We start from the raw sequence: 13104 nt of genomic DNA, 5'->3' as shown, positions 1-13104 counted from the left end.
ATGGTGTTCTAGCCCAGGGGAACAGGTGTACAACAGGTGTCCAGGATCTAAAGTGAAGGCTGGCCTGATAGATTTGAGGAATAGAAAGGACAGTGGCTGAGGCTCCGAGAGAACCCTGTGGGTGTAGGCACAGTCCTTCCTTCTGGAGGAGGTCAGCGACTGAGGGAGGAAATGAGGGGAAAGCCTGACGGAGGATTTCACGGACTGTGGGCCCCAGCACCCATCTCTGAGCGTGCTCTGAAGACCGCAGCGCCTCCTATGGCGGGGGGTCAAGTCAGACCTCTTAGGGATCAGTGATTTATCCTGACGCTTGGAGAAGCTGGCCTTGGGTGGTTTAAGCACAGTGTTTTGGAGACAGAGTTTGAGAACATTTTAGTCATCTTTTAAGATCCACATTTTAGATGTAAGTTGGATATATTTGAGTTGAGGAATGTTTTCTGTAGCAGATTTGGCTCTCACTTATCAGAGGAGCGTGTAATAATAATAAAAAAAAATTGTGCCTGTTTTTTTCCCTCCTTCTTGACTAAATTGCTTCATGGGAGAAAAAGCAACGTTTCCAAATCACTTGTTACTGTTAGTCCACTTGTGAACCTAAATAAGAGGTATGATATGATTTAAAAGTAGTCCATTCACTCTGTGGTTTTCTGTGAATACTTCCCCTGCTGGTGGGACTCTCTTTTGCATACGCCTTTATAACCTTTCCAGATAACAGCTTCATAACAAGAGCCCCCATTCTAGTTTTCAGAGCACTTGCATATATATTATGCCATTTGGTTGTTACAGCAACCTTGTGAGAGTGGAAGAAGCTACTGTTGTGACCCTCATCATATTAAGGAAACAGAAGCTCAAGATGGCTCATCTATTAAGTGTGAAAAGTAGGGCTTTACCCAGAAATTGTGATTCTCTGACCCGTTTTCCTTCTTCTGCAGACCAAGCTGTTTTATGGAACAAAAAACACAAATACCACAGCACTTAATATGATAGAGACTTGTACAAGTAAAGCCTGTTTTTCTTCAGAGTAACCCCAAATTAAAATTCAATTTCACGTATTTGTAAAATTTTTAAATATTTTATTTAAGTTAAGATTTACAGGAAGGTTACAAGAAATGCCACTTTATCTCTACTTCTCTCTTACTAACACCATTTAGTCACATTTACTTACCATTCTCTCTGTTACGTATTTGTTGAATTGTTTGAAAGTTGTAGACATCCTGCCCTATTCCCCCCTAAATATTTCAGCATATATTTCCTAAGAACTAGGACATTCTCTTTCATAACCACAGTGCAATTAACAAAAACAGGAATTGTAACATTGATGTAATACTCTTATGTAATGTAAGTCCATATCCAAATTTCTCCAGTCATCCCAATAATGTCCTTTATAGCATCCTCCTGCTTGCCTCTCCCTTCCCCTGCCCTTCCCGGTTCAGGATCTAATCCAGGATTACACACTGTATTTATTTATTTCTCTTTAGTCTCTTAATCAGGAACAGTTCCTCTGCCTCTCTGTCTTTTGTGATATTGACATTTTGGAAGTGTCTAAGTCAGTTGTTTTGGAGCAGTTGGGGTTTATATATTGTTTTTCTCCTTAATTTTGGCTGGGATACTACTTAAAAGATGTCCTTTGGCATATCAAAGGACGACACATGGCACATTCTTGTTTGATTTAGGAGATATTAACTTTGATCCCTCGGTTGGGCTGGTGTTGAATTTGCATAGTTAAACTTTTATCTGTTCTGCAGGATTGGGCATTTTTAAAAGAAGATGGTGTAATTGCTTACTTCTCCCCTCTAATACTGTTCCTGGCTTGGAAATGCTTTTTGCATATGGGATTTTTGTAAAATGGGCACCCTTGTTCTTTGCAAGGTGTGCCCTTGAATGTAGGTAGAAGGGCTCATGTTAGCAGAGAGCTTAACTGTGAGTAATTAATTAAACAGCTCACTCTGTTTGAAGAGCATTGTCTCTGCCCTCAAGGATATACACATGGTTTTTAAATAAATGAAATTCTCATCTACGCTGTGCCAAGCATGTTTCACATAGAACACAGCAAACATTCAGTGAACACTTGTTGAGCAAGTGAATGAAATACAATTTAGATGAAACTACTAAAATTTTAGTAAAATTTGCTTCATTTTGATAGAAAAATTGTCTTAAAGTTGCTCATTATTTCACAGGTTTCATTACTGATTTACCTTACAAGGATCCTGAATAGTTAGTGATGCCATTTTTGTGATTGAAGGTGTGTTAAACAAAGAAATAAACATGTTTAACGGTGTTGTTACGGTACACGTGTAACTTCCCTTGCAGTTGTGAGGAAGTCTGCACTGCGTCTCTGCAAAGTGTGTACAGGTGAAGAATGTCTGATAGAGTGTTATTCTAAAGATGTCTTCTTTGAAATGTGACTTTACTCAGTCATTTAGCACATTGACAAGGCATACTAGAAATAGTCCCTGTATCTCTTGAGTCCTGAATTGTGATCTCTAATCCTTAGGGGACGTACGGTCTGAGCTGCCTGTTTACAGCAGACTACATACAGCAAACCATGTGACTGCTAATATTTTTTTTTACAAACATGTACCCTTTAGCTCCAGAGCCCTTCTCACTGTCAAGATAAAAGCATAGGCTTTTCCCAGAAGAGGTAGGGGATGAGGGATGCTGTCAGATGACAAAAGAAAAAGCCAGGCACATGAAGCAAAAGTTGGTATTTATAAAACAAACAAAATAGGCCTTACCTCCACCCCCGCACACTAAGCACTACCGGACCTAGCAACCAAGCAACTGGACATTAGCAACAGTAAACAAATCCTCCCCCAGACTAACAGCTGAAAAGGAAGCAGGGTTTTTACATTTCCGAGGGAGGAGGAGGAAAGGTCTTTGGATGCCTCTTATCTCAGGCCCTAGACTTGTTCTGGAAGAGATCTGATGAGGTCAGGCCTTAAGCTCTGCAGGGTACTAGGAGACAATGGGTATGGGTGTCCAATGTCAAGAATAAGGAGACCTGGATGAATCCATACTTTCCGTGCCAGTGAAAGTTCCCTGCTTTTTCTCCTGTCCCCTTACTTTTCTGGAGCAAAAGTTGTGCTGATGAACCCCAGTGAGTGTCCCCTAGTCAGCTCTATGTGAGGGAATGAACTTTGTGGGAGAGGTCAGGACTGGGAAAAATTTGATGACTCATTGTATTTTAGGGGTGATTGAGCCCCTTCGTCTGAAAGAGTGAAGAAAACTGGGCCACAGAGAGACTGCAGGGTCTGCCTGAAGTTTCATGGGGGTTTTGATAGATCTGGTCAGATGGCAGAAACTAGAATTAATTAGCCTGTCCCATGTGCTAAAGGCAGGTCAGGTCAGTTGGTTTGAACTTCAGATTCAAAGTACATGTGTAGCTAAGTCAAAGTACAAGATTTGGTGTAAGTGGGCTTAGTAAGAAAAAAAAGGTAGCAGTGGGAGGGCTGGAAGAAGAGAGGAGTATTTGCAGTCCAGTGCTCTACCGCTGAGCTGTACCCCCGAAGAGAGGAGTATTTGAAAAGGTAGCATTGAGTTCCTTTTTTGGAGTGAACCCATAAGGGTTAGAATGCCTTATGGGCTGTAGACCTACTGGAGAAGAATTTATAGTTACTACTTGAAATCTCCCTTAATTGGACAAAATAGTACTTAAAATAAAAATGTGTATTATACCTTTTGATAGAGGAGCATCAGTAATAACCATCCCAATGAATTACTTGATCGGGTACTTACGTCCTTACCTTTATACTTAGAGCTTCCCCAAGAGGATGGGTGAGTGGGTGACTTCTCAGCCCCAGACCAGTGAGAGGAAGGCCAAGGCCCTGGAGCAGCAGGAAGGCGTTTGTCTTCTAAGGCATGCGTCCTGCGGCAGTTCAGTGCCAGTCTGTATTAGAACAACTTCCGTTACTGGTTTTGAAGTGTGGTCGTGGCCATCAGATGCTTTGTGGCTCGGGATGGTGCACAACAGATGGCCGCAGCTAACCCTGACCAAGGAGGTTCATTTGGATGATAATTCACAGACAAAAATGACTATAAGAACACAAAAGGAGGGGCGCCTGGGTGGCTTAGTGGGTTAAGCCTCTGCCTTTGGCTCAGGTCATGATCTCAGGGTCCCCGCTCTCTGCTCAGCAGGGAGCCTGCTTCCCCTGCTCTCTCTGCCTGCCTCTCTGCCTACTTATGATCTCTCTCTCTCTCTCTCTCTGTGTCAAATAAATAAATAAATGAAATCTTAAAAAAACACACACACACAAAAGAGGGACAACTTGGGGTGCATTTATCAGATTCTTCGACCATAAACTTGGCTTTCTGTGGTCTTAAACACCTCGCTAGGTCTCCATCAAGAAAGCCAAAAGGCATTTTCCTTGTATAAATGAAATACTTTTTAAAACCAAAGACATACTCAGATGTGAGATGTAAATTGTGCTCCAAGGCGTGCTCTGAGGCTAGATATGGGATAATTGTCATCTTACCCCTTATGTTTGGGATAAAACCCACATTTATTAGATTTTCAAGGGGAAGAGCCATTCTAATTACAAAGTGAATGTCCAGAACCCAGACAGATCTGCTTTATTATGTCCTCCTTGCTCTCTCCTTCTTTTCGAGCACTCGACGGTTTTGCATATTACTCCTTCTGGGTGGAGGCAAAAGCATCCTGACAATAGAGGAACATCACTGGAAAGAATATCTTTGGCACTGGCTGCCTCTCGTCACTTAAAATGTACAAAACAGAGTCATATGAAATGATCAGAACCATTTCTGTTAGGGACCATTTCTTTTAACCATGTTGCTCCTTACAAGACACATGTAAGATTTGGTCAGTATTTGCACTTTAGGGCCAGGGAAGTGAGGATCAGAGTTGTGACTGGCTTGCTAAGGGTGCACAGCTGTGGTGGGTGAAGTGACTCCAGAGCCCATCTAACTACAGGAGATCAAAAGAACATACCCATTTGACTCACATTTGGATCTTGAGGAAATCTTATTGGAGTGATTTCCTGCCACGACATTGGACCCTTGTTGACTCTGGACTTCGGTTTCCAGCCTTGGTGAGGCCATGGACTCTGTGAGGTGGGTTAGTGTGCTCTGTGTGTGCTGATCAGAGCTGCGCTCAGCCCAAAGCTCGAGAAGATGGGGTGGGTGGCGGGAGTGGGGGGTGGGAGCCTGTGGGAAGGGGATGTGCTTAGAAGAGGTTTTAAAAGTGTTATCAATTATAACAATTCATTCTCGAGTAAGTTTAGTTTGCATAAATAATCACAATTTTAAGGGCCACAGAATTTAGGTGGCTACAGCCCAGTGTTCTCAGGTGGCTTGTTGTAGGGCAGAGGGCCTGTGCGGTAAACACTTTATCAGTTCTTTCTGCCATGTGTGTTTCCAGAGCCGGAGTTGAAATAACCTGGCTTTGGCCCCTGCTTGGCTGTTAAGTTCCCTTTTGCTCCTACAAAGAGAACTTTATCAGCCCTCTGATCTCTTAAATGAATTACCTGCTTTCGCCTTAACAATACGCGTCTGATGGTTTTGCTCCAGCGTTTTGTAGACTGGTGGCCTTTTGCAGCCAGATCTGAGGACTCCAGTTATGTAACGGCACTTTGTCCCCAGCGCCAGAAGAAATAAGGAAGTCAAGTGTTCCTTGGTCCAGCTTTTGATGGTGTCCCAGAGCAAGAACTTTAGTTTCCTTCTGTTGGGCTTTTTCGTCAGTCTGCAGAAGCTGGCTTGGCAGTCAGTAAGCCGTGCATTTGTGGGTAGCATTTTTTTATTTTCCCGTGGCAGTTTCAGAGGGATGAAGATACATGCAAAGGACGAGGCTTTTCAGGGCCTGCCTGCAGGATGCCTTTACAATCACTTGGTGTTTCTGAAGCATCCAGATGAGTAAATTTCCATGTGGTTCTAGTGAGGAAAGGTCTTGCTGTCCAGAGAAGACCAAAACATAAGGCGCTGTACTTTTAATGCATTCAACAAGTGTTTGTGAATTACCTGTTAGGGAATGGAGGGACAGGTGCTTTCACAGGCGCCCTGGTGCGTGAGCCTGACCGCGCAGGCGCGCTGCCTGTGTGGGTGTTGGAGGAGTTCTCTCAGCAGTGGGGTTCACGGAGAGTAAGAGGTTGGCGGAAAGTGTTGGGAAGCCTTTGGGAAAGATGGGGCCTCTTAGGTGGGCAACCTGGAGAGAGGGAAGAGCAGAGGGAGAGAAGGAAATAGCAGGTGCGAAGGGAGGCATGGACCTGGGTTGTCAGGGGCGGTGGGGCACCTGGCTTGACCGGGGAGCACTGTTCGCACGTGGGGGAGGACCTGGAGGTGGGCTTCTGTACAACCACTCTGGTCACTACAGTAGTCACCAGCTGCATGCAGCTGCTTAAGTTAATACAAATGAAATAAAACTTAAAATTCAGTTCCTCCACTGCAGAGTGCCCAGTCATCACACATGGCTGTCGTGGCAGAACATCCTCTCGGCCAGCCCTGGTACAGGGGGTGTGGGATTTTATGTAACAGGGTGGAGAGTGGCTGGAGGTCCTCTGACCAGGCAGACAGTGGCACGGTGCCCACAGTGCCCAGAGAACACTGATGGGGAGAGAGGTTGGAGTTGGGGGAGAGGGAGGCAAGGAGGTGCTGTCAGGTGGGCAGGCCTGTCGCTTCACCGGGCCTGCACACCGGATGGAACGTGAGACTGGCAGGGCGCCTGGGTGGCTCAGTGGGTTAAGCGGCTGCCTTCGGCTCAGGTCATGATCCCAATGTCCTGGGATCGAGTCCCGCATCGGGCTCCTTGCTCGGCAGGGAGCCTGATTCTGCCTCTGCCTCTGCCTGCCTCTCTGTCTGCCGGTGCTCGCTCTCTGACAAATAAATAAAATCTTTAAAAGAAAAAAAGAAAAAGAAAGAAAGTGAGACTGGCTAAGTTGGTCTGGGAAGAACGTCTGGGTTTGGTCTGATAGTGCCACGGATGTTGTGACTGTCGAGGGTGTCAGTGTGAGAGGCCAGGGCCAATGGTGCAGCAGCAGGGAGGGAGGCACGTTCAGCATGAGCTGCCCTGGAAGCCCGAGGGAGAGCACGTCTGTGCAGCAAGCTTAGGGGTGGGGGTGAGGATAAAGCGGGGTGATGCAAGCACATGTCACAGGTGAGAGAGGGAAACTTTAAATAGAGGTGGTTTTTGAAGAGACCTATTTTGGGGCACCAGGCTGGCTCCATTGGTTGAGCGTCGGACTCTTGATTTTGGTTCAGGTCATGATCTCAGGGTTTTGAGATCGAGCCCTGCCTCTGGCTCCATGATCAGCAGGGAGTCTGCTTGAGGCTCTGTCTTCCCCTCTCCTTCTCCTCCTCCCCCACTTCAAATAAAGAAACAAACCTAAAAAAAAAAAAAAAGAACCATCTCTCTTTTGGCAAAAGCAAATATACATTCTACTGTGTGGCTTCCTCTTGCGTCTTTGGCACATACGCTTGTGCTGTCGGCTCTCTCCCTGATGTGCGTGGAAAGGGAAGGAGGAACTACCGTTGACTGAGGACCTGCCATTAAGATGACTCACATACGCTATCTTCTCACCCTCGTGAGGCCCGTATGATCGATGAAGGAACATAGCTAGGGGGAGGTGAAGCAGGGATTCAGACTCAAAACTCTCACCCTTTATCTGATATGTACAAGTAAGGACGGCTTCCGTCTCAGTTGATAACGACCTTCTCTTGACCTTGATACTGCCGTCTCTTGACCTTGCTTGAAGCCTGGTGCTTCTATCACCTTCTGCGTTTAGTGGTTGCTGTCAGCATTGAACTCGGCTTGTCATCTTTTTGCCAAATTTAAGACCTAGATCCTCTCCTGATTGTTTGTTCACAGCAATTACTAGTACATGGGGTGACTTGGACTGACTTCCAACTGGATTGTTCTAGAGCACTGGTTTTCCGAGTGTGGTCCCTAGCCAGAAGAATGAGCATCACTGGGGCTTTGTTAGAGATGCAAATTTTCAGGCCCTACCCCAGACCCACTGAGATACACTTAGGATGTATGGGGATTGGGCCACCAAACCATTTTCTTATAAACGTTCCCATTAAATGGATGTACCCCAAAGTTTAAGCATGAACCAAATAAACAAACTGGAGAGTTTTAAAAGCCCCATTCTTATGCATTGAGGCTGCTTGGATAGATTCCATCAGCAGTGGCTGACTGTGAAGGTGTATGGGAAGTGACATGCCCTTTCAAAAGGGCAGATCTGGGGCACCTGGGTGGCTCAGTGGGTTAAGCCGCTGCCTTCGGCTCAGGTCATGATCTCAGGGTCCTGGGATCGAGTCCCGCATCGGGCTCTCTGCTCAGCGGGGAGCCTGCTTCCTCCTCTCTCTCTCTGCCTGCCTCTCTGCCTACTTGTGATCTCCCTCTGTCAAATAAATAAATAAAAATCTTTAAAAAAAAAAAAAAGGGGCAGATCTGTGGTAGATTCCTAAGTCAATTATTGCTAGTAAATTATTGCTAGATTATTGACTGTGTACTTTGCGCACAGGGCTGGTTATCTTTGAGGGAGGTAGTAGTGATTTTCAGTTAAGGGAGTTAATGCTCCACATTGTTTTTGACAATATTTTTTTTTTTAAGATTTTATTTATTTATTTGACAGAGAGGGATCACAAGTAGGCAGAGAGCTAGGCAGAGAGAGAGGAGGAAGCAGGCTCCCTGCTGAGCAGAGAGCCCGATGCGGGACTCGATCCCAGGACCCTGAGATCATGACCTGAGCCGAAGGCAGCAGTTTAACCCACTGAGCCACCCAGGCGCCCGACAATATTTTTATATAATTTGAATTTCCTGTGAGTTCTTCCTTGTGTGGTTGTGGATAATTAAAGCCAGATCTACCTTGTAGCTTGTTAGCAGAACAGGTCATGATGCAAATGGAACTGCTTAGAGTGCCTGGGTTTTGGGAAAAGTTTTCAATTAGCAATAATCGCGCCTCAGATAAACCTCATTGGCTACGATACTGCCACTGTGCAAAGCTAGAGTGCCTGGGTTTTGGAATGAGGTGTAGACAGGCTTCTTCTGCACCCGACTTTTGGCCAGTGTAAATTAAAACTATTTTGAAGTCAGCCTCTGGGAGTTTAAAACTCCCTAAATAAATAAATAAATAAATAAATAAATAAATAATAAATAAACAAAACTCCCGAGCTGTGGACCCCTGCTGAGTCGGTGATGCTTTTGCTTTGCGCTGAGTCAGTGATGGTTTGCGGAAACCACTTCCCTCTCTCTGCTAGGCCTTCAGCCATGCAAGAATAGTTTTTGCATCTCTTCCTCTCAGAAATACAGTAACCCCCTCCACCACTCCCAACACACACATGAGGAAAGGTATTCATCTTTCAGGATTCATTTCCTGTCTCTTGTCTCAGTGGAACCTTTCCTGAACCTTCACCTGCCTGTGGAGTTCGCCACTCCTGCGTGCATGCCCCAGCCACTCCGTACAGACTTTTTCATAAAACACCTCAAACACTTAAGAGTATGCTTCTGTTTACATGCCTTTTCTCCTTTACTGTGTGCATCTTGAGGGCAGAGATTAAATTTAAATTGTGGGTTTTTTGCTCTCATTTTAACTTCAGCTTCTGTCACAGTACCTTGCACATTCTGAGTTCTCGGTGCATTTGGTTAAATAGAATTAAAGCTGTTTGGGAAAGAGTTTTGCCCCATGCATGGATGGTTATAAATGTGTCCTTAGCCAGATGAGATTTTGGGGGTAAAGATTTATGACCTCAAAAGGAAAATCACTGTAGATCATCAGTCAAGAGCTAAAACCACCCCAGGGAGCTTTGTGACCTAGAACCAGTGACAGAAGTGTCACTGAGATGGGGCCTCTAGGAGAATATGGTACTGACACTTGGTGAAAAATCTCAACCCCCATAATTTAATACTTCTGTGTTGTGTATGGGCTGTTTACTTGGAACCTTCTTGTGTTTGCCTCTTTCTAGGCTAGCCTCATTTATTGGCTTGAATTAAACCTGTGAGTTAGAAGAAAATGTTTTCTTGTTTTATAGTTGGGAACTGAGAAACAGCAAGCTTTATATTTTGAAGTGCTAGTCCATTCATTATGAGACTGAAGGTTTTTATTGCTGTCTTTGGAGTTTGTTCTGCCATCTGAGATGAGGCTGTTAGGTGGATTTATAAAGTCAGCCCACTGAAGGTGTAATTCAGAAATCCATAAATAGCTCTGTCCCGTCAGAATACTAGGATTATATTTATATCAGCAGAGTTGTAGAAGCTACATTGTCCTGAAAGGTACACTGATTTTTTTGATTAATTGCCAGACAGGTGATATGCATCTTCCCTGCCTTTTCTCATGACTACATAGTCTTTCACCGGGGATTCTGGTAGTTCCCTTCCGTGTGGGGATTGCAACTAAGGGTCTTTATCCTTGCAACATCACCTGGACTCCCAGGGTTTTTGTTCGTTCGTTGGTTTACTCCTTGTGAAATCTAGAAGGAGCCATTGGCCTTGTGCATCCTTGGAGCCCTCCGCAGAGCTCTGTGTTTGGATTATCTGCTGACCCCGTGTGATATACAGAGCATCTGGCAGCTGGGGGGAATTCTCAGCTGTCTCTTTGTTATGTCCACAGAAGGAAATGTGAGTTTTATCTTACTGCTAAGGCATTGGTACATTCCTTTTTTGGTCCATGGGAGCCAGTAATCTGATTGTGGGCTTATTTTCTACCATTCCTGTCATCTTCCTGAACTAGTTAGAGGCCAGGGGTGATCTTAACTTACCCGCATGACTATGAATTCCCTCTTGGTCGCCTCCTGCATTCCTGAACACTCTGCTTTTGAGTAAAGCTTATTGGGTTTTGGCAACACTGCCTAGTAGTTCATCCTGTCTTGTGTGGTTCAGGGGTCCCGGGCAGCATAATGTTAAGAAGCTACTACTGTGGATATTTCTCTTGGTCAGTATCTTTCCTCCCCACATCTCCCATTTTCCAGATCTCCATGGTTATTTTAACTTAGCCACGTCTGTTGGTATGATTATATGTCATTCATAGCTTACTAAATCAGAGAATTAGAAGTGGATCTTCTTGACTCTGAGACTAAGATGCGTGTTTTAAGAAACAGTATAGTGAGTGGCGCCTAGGTGGCTCAGTAGGTTAAGCCTCTGCCTTCCGCTCAGGGTCCTGGGATCAAGCCCCCCCCCCACCCCCAACCGGGCTCTCTGCTAAGCAAGGAGCCTGCTTCCCCCTCCCTCTGCCTGCCTCTCTGCCTACTTGTGACCTCTCTCTCTGTCAAATAAATAAAATCTTAAAAAAAAAAATGTGTAGTGAGATTCTAGCCCCAGTCTTGCTGTTGGGTTGGGGTTGTGGTGATGTGTCGTTGGTCACAACATAGGTGCGTGTGCAGCGGAGGGCGGCAGATACGCATGTTATATGAAAATGGTCATCATCAGACATTCCACATATTGAACACCTTCTAGCACTTAGTCCTTGCACTCTGTCTCCTGCGTTCATTTTCTCCTTTAATCACCCTGACAGCCTCGTGAGATAAGTATCGCTTTCTGTGTCCTAGAGGTGAAGTAGTAGGGTAGAGAACTGCAGTCACGTGCTGAGGTCCTGTGGCTGGTAAGTGATAGAGCTGGAGTTCTTACCGGGCCTGGGCTCCCAGCATCAGTGTGTCACTGCCAGGTCGGCTGTTCCCCTGCGGGTGTGGGAAGCAGGCTGTTGCCGAGCACCTGTAAAGTCAGGGTGTTGATGGGTCATGGAGATGGAATGAGACACAGAAAAGTGGAATGAGCTGGGAAGAAGGGAAACCCTCCGGGGCCAGACCCTAGACCTCCTGTGGTAACTGCTCCAGCTGAGTGTAGTGCAGTGGGCCTGTGGTTCTCACACTTGTGCAACCAGGAGAGTCACTTCGCTGGGCCACAGCCCCAGGGTTTCCCATTTACTGCATTTGGGGCAGGGCCAAAAATGTGCATTTCCAGTAAGTTTCTGGGTGATGCTTGCTGGTCCTGGGACATCACTTTGAAAGTCCTCGTAGAGAAACATGACTATGTAGGAGGCGAGTAGACGTGGGTTTTAAATTTCTGCTCTGGTACTAAGCAGCTGTGGAAGCCTTAGATTCTTCATCTGCAAAATTCAGCAGGGTAATACCTGCATTATAGGGTTTCAGGAGGATAAATGTGATTTTTAAAATGACAGCAATACCTAGCACTTGAACAAATTTTAAATCCCAGTGGAGTTAATGTTCAGTGTTGTATTGGTTTCAGAGGAGTGTGGTACAGCGCTGCAGTAATTCCTTCCATGCGTCACCCCGTGCTCATCTAGAACTTCTTAAGTACTTACTAAGTACTAGGTACTTTGAGATGTGTCACATGTATCATTTCTTCTTCAACAGTTCAATATTGTCGTCCCACATATAAAGGTCTTAGCGCATATCGTAGTTGCTCAGACGATATTTCCGCCCTTCCCTGTCTATATTTAAGAAGGCTGGGAAATGGGTAAGGCACCTTAGATAGTCATAAAACTTATTTTTTTAAAATTTTGACAATTCAAAAGGAGAACTTAAAAAAATTGGATATTTATGTGAGATGGCTTTACCAGTAATGTTGGATAAGGAAAATGTTGCTATCATCTGAAATGATAGAATGTTTCTTCTCGCCATCTTTATGTTTTTTAAGTACAGTGGATTGTTTAGTGCTCATATAACTATTAATTTATCACTTGAAAGGCTTAACCAGCTTTAAGAAATCTTTATAATTTATCTTTAAAACTAATCCAAGTTTTTTACTCTTTCTGTGTTCCGTTAGGACTTCTTAGAGGGTAGGTTCCATAAAGCCAATTTTGCCATCTAATTAAAATTTTTCACCCATAATTAAATAAAACAAAAAATAATAAAATTTATAACCTTATTTATTTGGCTTTCCCTGAGAAATAATGTCTTACCAGCAGAGGCTGTAAAGGAAGGTAAATATGTACAGATTCTGAAGTATGGGATATTTTTATTGGCAATGAATGGGAACATTTATTTTGTACCCATTGCATGCTACACACATAGCATACCTTCTTAAAATACTGACATTTACTTTATATGGTTGTTGAGGGGTTAAATGATAATCCTAATCAGTGTGAGACATTAAAGCAGTGCTGGCGTATAATTAGCATTTGATGAAAAGTCATTACCACTATG

General features: G+C 44.5%; 1 protein-coding gene and 1 pseudogene across 7 annotated transcripts in view; one reads left to right on the top strand and one right to left on the bottom strand.

The window, feature by feature from the left end:
- The window catches only part of AKAP13 (A-kinase anchoring protein 13), a 322148-nt gene that overhangs the window by 87824 nt on the left and 221220 nt on the right, over nucleotides 1-13104 (top strand). The gene's annotated exons all lie outside the window — the stretch shown is intronic.
- LOC132000362 (U4 spliceosomal RNA) lies at nucleotides 8869-8951 on the bottom strand (annotated as a pseudogene).

The sequence above is a fragment of the Mustela nigripes genome, chromosome 13 (assembly GCF_022355385.1).
Source record: "Mustela nigripes isolate SB6536 chromosome 13, MUSNIG.SB6536, whole genome shotgun sequence".
In the NCBI taxonomy this organism is placed as follows: domain Eukaryota; kingdom Metazoa; phylum Chordata; class Mammalia; order Carnivora; family Mustelidae; genus Mustela; species Mustela nigripes.
This window is presented reverse-complemented; position numbering and strand designations above follow the sequence as displayed.